Here is a 7,206-nt window from a genome sequence, read left to right on the forward strand (position 1 = left end):
TCCAGGAGTGGCTAGACACAAAATGAACAGCTAGGAATAGGAGACCTGCTGTTTTCACCCCATGAGTCTTATCTGGAGAATGTGTTCCTCTGAGCCATTGGTCTTCTGTACAGTGGGGTCCTCTGTTTCTCCTCAGATGCTGCACTGAGTCAGTTTTTGTCCCCATGATAGCATGTAAGTATTTGATTTCCAGAGATGGCAGCCTTCTAACCTGCTTGGAAGTCTCGGTTCTACCTCTTACATCTCCATATCATTCCTCTAAGTTTTATCTACCGGTCTGTCTTCATATAATGACTGAGAATTAAAACATAAAAGCAGAAATTTGACTAATCAGCAGTCAAGTTTCTGGCACAGTTTCTTGGCAGGGCAGAACCGTTCAGCATCTTCACCCTCCTCTCTAAAGACAGAGGCTTTGGTATCAGACAGATGTGGGAGTAGCCTCCATTCTGCCCTGTAATGCAAGATTCTCTGGAAGCAACTCCTCTTTCCTAAAGAAAGGCTAGGTTGGGCATGCAAAACCCTGAGAAGTCTGTCGTGCTTCTTCCTCGGGACACTTAGTAGGTAGCTGGTATCGTGATACCCCTGGAATGACAGATGAACAAGAGTCTTCCTAAAAAAGCAAGTCTGGCCCTCAGAGAGCTCAGATTCCAACCAACGCTGGAAGTCCCACACTAGGAATTCTGGTGAGCTTCCATAGGTTCACAGCCGATAACAAAAGGGGGAAGCTTGATCGTCCTGCCAGCTAGAGAGGAGAGAAAAGAAACAAGGGAGAAGGTTCTAGCCAGGCAAAATGATACACAGCTTTCATCCCAACACAAAAAAGTCCAAGACAAGATGATTGCCATGAGCTCCAGACTATGTCAACCCAGTATTATCAATTCCTGTGGTCCTAATATTCAATGTGTAGCTTAGTCTAGGGTTAAATATGCTAGAATTATGCTTCTGTGTTCTTGTAGTTGTTTCTTTTTTCCTTTTTTTAAAAAGATTATTGTTAGATCAGGCTTGCCACCATCAGGCTGGGTACCAAGCGTCTCTACTCTCTGGCCCGCCGTCTCAGAGTCCATGCTTCTGCAGCTTCAGTGCTGGAATTAAAGGCATGAGCCACCACCCTTGGCTATTTTTGCATATTTTGTGCATGTTATAACTACATGTGTGGGCTTTTATACGTCAGCTTTCTTTCTGCATAGAGGTATCTTAGTACAATAGTTAACTTGCTTGTTCACTTAAACGTACTTTTCAAAGAGGTCTGCTTTACTGAAGTTCAGCAAATACATGTAGCTTTTCTGTGCATTCTTCCCTGGCACAGTTTCCCAAACGGTCCTTAGCATCCTGTGTGTATATTTGTTACAGTCGAAAGACAACAGATCATATGTGACAGTAAAGATAAGCAAATATGCACCATTTGCCAGCATCTACTTTGTATATTAAAGTCCGTCCATTTTCCTTGCTTTATATACCTCTAAAGGGTTTGTTCTTAAACACATGCAGCTTGTCTGCCATCATATACCTTAGACAGCGTGGAGTCTTTGTAGAAGAGGGGGCACATTCTACCTTCTTCCTGCATACTGCAGGGTCCAGTATGCATCACCTGAGAGCAACTTAGATTATGCCAGTTTTGTTCCCAAAGTGCGTTTTGCATTTTGAAATCTTGCAGCATATGGCAGCTAATCTTGGCAGTCAGATGGATGGTATTTAGAATCATCCTGAAGACAAAGCTCTGGGCATGTTTGTGAGGAATGTCTAGGTTAGGCAAATGCAAGAGGGATGATCCACCCTAACTGTAGTGGGTTAGGGTCCCAAGCAATCAATGACCACCAAAGCCAACCCAGGCCAGTGACCACCAAGTCCTTTGCCTTGTGAATTCAGGGAACAAATTTCATGACCAATTGGATGGTTAATTTAGAAAGATGTTTTATTTCAGGATGGTAAGGGAGAGAGCTTACAACATAGGAAACAAGCAAAATTCCTGTACAACAAGAAAACGTCTGAGAAAGTGTTGTCACCAAGAATCATTGTTTAAGAATTCATAAGGTTTACTAGGATAATACAAGCTGCCCAATCTGGTTTTCACACCCATCATATATTCATGCACTCCTCCATCCTGGTATCTCGATTGGGGTTTGGGGTAGGCATGTAACATCCAAGTACTATATGCTCATTGCTGTATCAAAGGACATGATAGTAAAAAGAACCCAGAACACAGATCAGTACTGTCACTCACTTTCCTATTGCTGGGATAAAACACCATCATCAAAACATATAGAACAAAGGATTTCTTTGGCTTATGGTTCCAGTGTTGTCATGTGTGTGTGTGTGTGTGTGTGTGTGTGTGTGTGTGTGTGTGAATAAATAAGCATGGTGGCTAGAGCTGGAAACCAAGAGGGATGTGGAGATGTCACATAAATTTTAAACCCTAGTGACACACATCCTTCAGCAAAGACATACCTCCTAAACCTACCTGATTATCACCACCAAGCTGTAGCCAAGTATTCAAACATCTTAGCCTGTGACAGATATTCTCATACATACCATCACAAGTCTGTCCCTCCCCACCCCCATCTCTCTCTGTGTGTATCTGTTTGTATGTGTATGTGTATGTGTATGTGTATGTGTATGTGTATGTGTATGTGTATGTGTATGTGTATGTGTATATGTTTTGGGGGTTTCTTTGTTTTGTTTGTTTTGGCATTTGAGACTGTAGCCAAGACAGAACTGTGAAGAAACTAAAACAGATAACGATCGGAAACAGAATTCTAGGGCTCAGCCCTTAAAATGTTTGAGTAGCTTCCTTTAGCTACTCCCATTACTGGGAGGAGCTGACACTCACTAGGTACCCCATAAGGCATGGGTGTAGTGATTAATCAGACACAAAATGGCTGTCTTCAAACACAGGGCAAAGAGAGGAGTATAGAAAGGATTGAGACAACACCACCTCCTGAGGCACAGAGAGAGTCACAATCCAAAGGCTCTCCATTAGAGTTTCTGCTTTTACAGTAGAAAAGAAAACCAAAAGAATTTTTTTTTATTAACTTGAGTATTTCTTATTTACATTTCGATTGTTATTCCCTTTCCTGGTTTCCGGGCCAACATCCCCCTAGCCCCTCTCCCTCCCATTCTATATGGGTGTTCCCCTCCCATTCCTCCCCCCATTACCGCCCTCCCCCCAACAATCATGTTCACTGGGGGTTCAGTCTTAGCAGGACCAAGGGCTTCCCCTTCCACTTGGGCTCTTACTAGGCTATTCATTGCTACCTATGAGGTTGGAGCCCAGGGTCAGTCCATATATAGTCTTTGGGTAGTGGCTTAGTCCCTGGAAGCTCTGGTTGCTTGGCATTGTTGTTCATATGGGATCTCGAGACCCTTCAAGCTCTTCCAGTCCTTTCTCTGATTCCTTCAATGGGAGTCCTGTTCTCAGTTCAGTGGTTTGCTGCTGGCATTCGCCTATGTATTTGCTGTATTCTGGGTGTGTCTCTCAGGAGAGATCTACATCCGGCTCCTGTCGGCCTGCACTTCTTTGCTTCATCCATCTTGTCTAATTGGATGGCTGTATATGTATGGGCCACATGTGGGGCAGGCTCTGAATGGGTGTTCCTTCTGCCTCTGTTCTGAACTTTGCCTCCCTATTCCCTGCCAAGGGTATTCTTGTTCCCCTTTTAAAGAAGGAGTGAAGCATTCGCATTTTGATCATCCGTCTTGAGTTTCATGTGTTCTGTGCATCTAGGGTAATTCAAGCATTTGGGCTAATATCCACTTATCAATGAGTGCATACCATGTGTGTTTTTCTGTGATTGGGTTACCTCACTCAGGATGATATTTTCCAGTTCCCTCCATTTGCCTCTGAATTTCATAAAGTCATTGTTTTTGATAGCTGAGTAATATTCCATTGTGTAGATGTACCACATTTTCTGTATCTATTCCTCTGTTGAAGGGCATCTGGGTTCTTTCCAGCTTCTGGCTATTATAAATAAGGCTGCTATGAATGTAGTGGAGCACATGTCTTTGTTATATGTTGGGGCATCTTTTGGGTATATGCCCAAGAGAGGTATAGCTGGGTCCTCAGGTAGTTCAATATCCAATTTTCTGAGGAACCTCCAGACTGATTTCCAGAGTGGTTGTACCAGTCTGCAATCCCACCAACAATGGAGGAGTGTTCCTATTTCTCCACATCTTTGCCAGCATTTGCTGTCACCTGAGTTTTTGATCTTAGCCATTTTCACTGGTGTGAGGTAAATCTCAGGGTTGTTTTGATTTGCATTTCCTTTATGACTAAAGATGTTGAACATTTCTTTAGGTGTTTCTCAGCCACTGGGCATTCCTCAGCTGTGAATTCTTTGTTTAGCTCTGAACCCCATTTTTTAATAGGATTATTTGTCTCCCTGCAGTCTAACTTCTTGAGTTCTTTGTATATTTTGGATATAAGGCCTCTATCTGTTGTAGGATTGGTAAAGATCTTTTCCTAATCTGTTGGTTGCTGTTTTGTCCTAACCACAGTGTCCTTTGCCTTACAGAAGCTTTGCAGTTTTATGAGATCCCATTTGCCGATTCTTGATCTTAGAGCATAAGCCATTGGTGTTTTCTTCAGGAAATTTTCTCCAGTGCCCATGTGTTCGAGATGCTTCCCCACTTTTTCTTCTATTAGTTTCTATTAGTTTGAGTGTATCTGTTTTGATGTGGAGGTCCTTGATCCACTTGGACTTAAGCTTTGTAGAGGGTGATAAGCATGGATCGATCTGCATTCTTCTACATGCTGACCTCCAGTTGAATCAGCGCCATTTGCTGAAAATGCTATCTTTTTTTCCATTGGATGGTTTTGGCTCCTTGGTCAAAAATCAAGTGACCATAGGTGTGTGGGTTCATTTCTGGGTCTTCAATTCTATTCCAACCAAAAGATTTTTTAACTCAAGTATTGTGTCAGTGCACTGTTCGCTCTGCATTAATCACTTTGAAAACTGATATAAATATTTAGGCCGGAGTATAACTTAGTGGTAGAAAACTTGCCTCCCATTCTCTAACTTAGTCACTAGTTTGAGTCCCCAGTATGATAGAGACAGAGTAGGGCTTCATAGCCTGTTATAAAAGCAGATCTGTGCTTCATTTGTAAAAGGAATCAGCGTGTACATATTGCTAATCCTTAGCCCAGCACTGACACACTGGTAACGACATGTTTAAAGCTAACCTTTAAAGATAGATGTCATCCAGAAGCGACTAAGGAGGAAACTGGGACTGAGTGGCCCTGGTATTATGTAAACCCCTCCTGACTACACTGAGAAAAGTTTGGAGTCTCAGAGACAAGGGCCCCCACTTTGTCAGATAGACAAGGCTAATTTTAAATTGATTTATGGCCTTTGTTCTGGTCTTTTATAAAATACATTAATGAGGAAAGCCTTAGGAAAGGTAGCTTTCCCTCCATCTTCACTGATTCCCTGCTATCTGAATGAACACTAAAAGTTAAAGATTTGATTCATAATTTTAATTCTGATAAATACTAACATACATATTCACAGACAGACAGACAGACAGACAGACAGACACACACACACACACAACCCAAAAAAACAAAAAACAAAGCAGCAATAAAACCACAAATACACAACAGGATTTAGTCTTAGATAATAGCACAAAAGTCTGTGGTAAGGGACAGGGATAGCTCCAGACTGTCACACCTCCTGAAGAATTCCCCAAACATTTCAGAGACATCAACTGCAATAGGACGTAGAGCATTGGCACACAAAAGAACTTCAATTCTACTCAGTATATAGAGCAGAGATTATGGAGTTTAATAATGATATTTTAACATAGGCCTGAACATTATGTCTAAGTGAGACACTCAGGAGACAGACAGATATGGGCTTATGTGAATGGGCATACCAAAGAAGAGTCACAGAGGATAAGACATATCCACATGCGGGTACAACACCTTAAAGGAGAGTCATATTCAATTGTCCTAATCTTAGCTATGTAGACCATTTTAGTGACTCTCAAGTTACAACTGAAAAGTTCCTAGAAAACCCTCCTCCTCCTCCCCTTTCTCCTACTCCTTCTCCTCCTCCTTTTTTTCCTCCTCCTCCTCCTCTTTCTTCTCCTTTTCTTCTTATTTTCTCCTTCACCTTTCTTCCTTCCCTCCTCCTGCTCCTCCTGTTCCTCTTCTTAATATGTGATTTTATAGAGTATTTCTCAAGATGCCTTGTGTAGAAGTATAATCAGATAAGGTAAGATTTTTCTGTGAATATGGCATAGATCCCTGAGCTGAACCAGTTTGAGAACTTCCTTCTCCCTTCTGAGCTCCCTAGGGGAAAGTGTACATTTCACAGACCATGTAAAGAGAAGGAAGCAGAGATTTATAAACATCGGGAAGGACCACCATTCAAGTATTCATTATCTTACTGGAAAGACAGAGCACTTCTGATAGCACTTCCTGTAAAACTGCACTTTCCTGAAGAAAAGGGAGATAGTGAGGATACGAAGAATCCCAGATGCTCTCATGTACAAGCCTTATAAGGACTCTGGACTCCAAGGACTGTATCTCCTCAATTCAGTATGGGAAACAGTCTGGTCTGGAGTCACTGAGCAGAAAAGGGACTGAACTGAAAGGATCAGAGACATATATTGCAAAATGAGGCAACCCAGAGGTGAGAGGGGGCAGATGACATCAGCTTCTGACTATGGGGCTGGCTCTGGGAGCCAAGACACCACAGCAGGCTCCAAGATGCTACATCCCTAACCAGAGCCTCTGACTCTGTCCCAGGCACAATTCCTGTTTGAGGGTTGTCATGACATAGTCCTCTACAGGATTGTGTGTGTCACAATCAGACACATACAGTTACGAAGATCCTAGATTAGAAAGTGAGTAAAACTCACAATGCTAAATGTGGGGATACAAATGTGTGGTGACCCTGTTCCCTTGGAGATGTTACAGTGTTCAAAATAAAAAATGTACCTAACCTAGGCCAGGCTGGAACAGCAGGCTCTGATATCCTCCAAGGATTATCATAAATCCTTTGCCTCATTTGGACTTTTATGGTTTACAAACCCTGGCAGTTAAGGATGACTTCATCCTGTTGACACAGTCTGTCTTCCTTTTGTCTTGAGACAAGTTTGACCACATTAGCCTTACCGTGATTACAAAGATGACCTGTGACCCAGAAAAGCCTGTGTGACCTATAAAGTTCTCAAATATGTGATATCGTTTTCCGTTTACCCTACCCA

Source organism: Rattus norvegicus, chromosome 7 (genome assembly GCF_021556685.1).
Source record: "Rattus norvegicus strain SHRSP/BbbUtx chromosome 7, alternate assembly SHRSP_T2T, whole genome shotgun sequence".
In the NCBI taxonomy this organism is placed as follows: domain Eukaryota; kingdom Metazoa; phylum Chordata; class Mammalia; order Rodentia; family Muridae; genus Rattus; species Rattus norvegicus.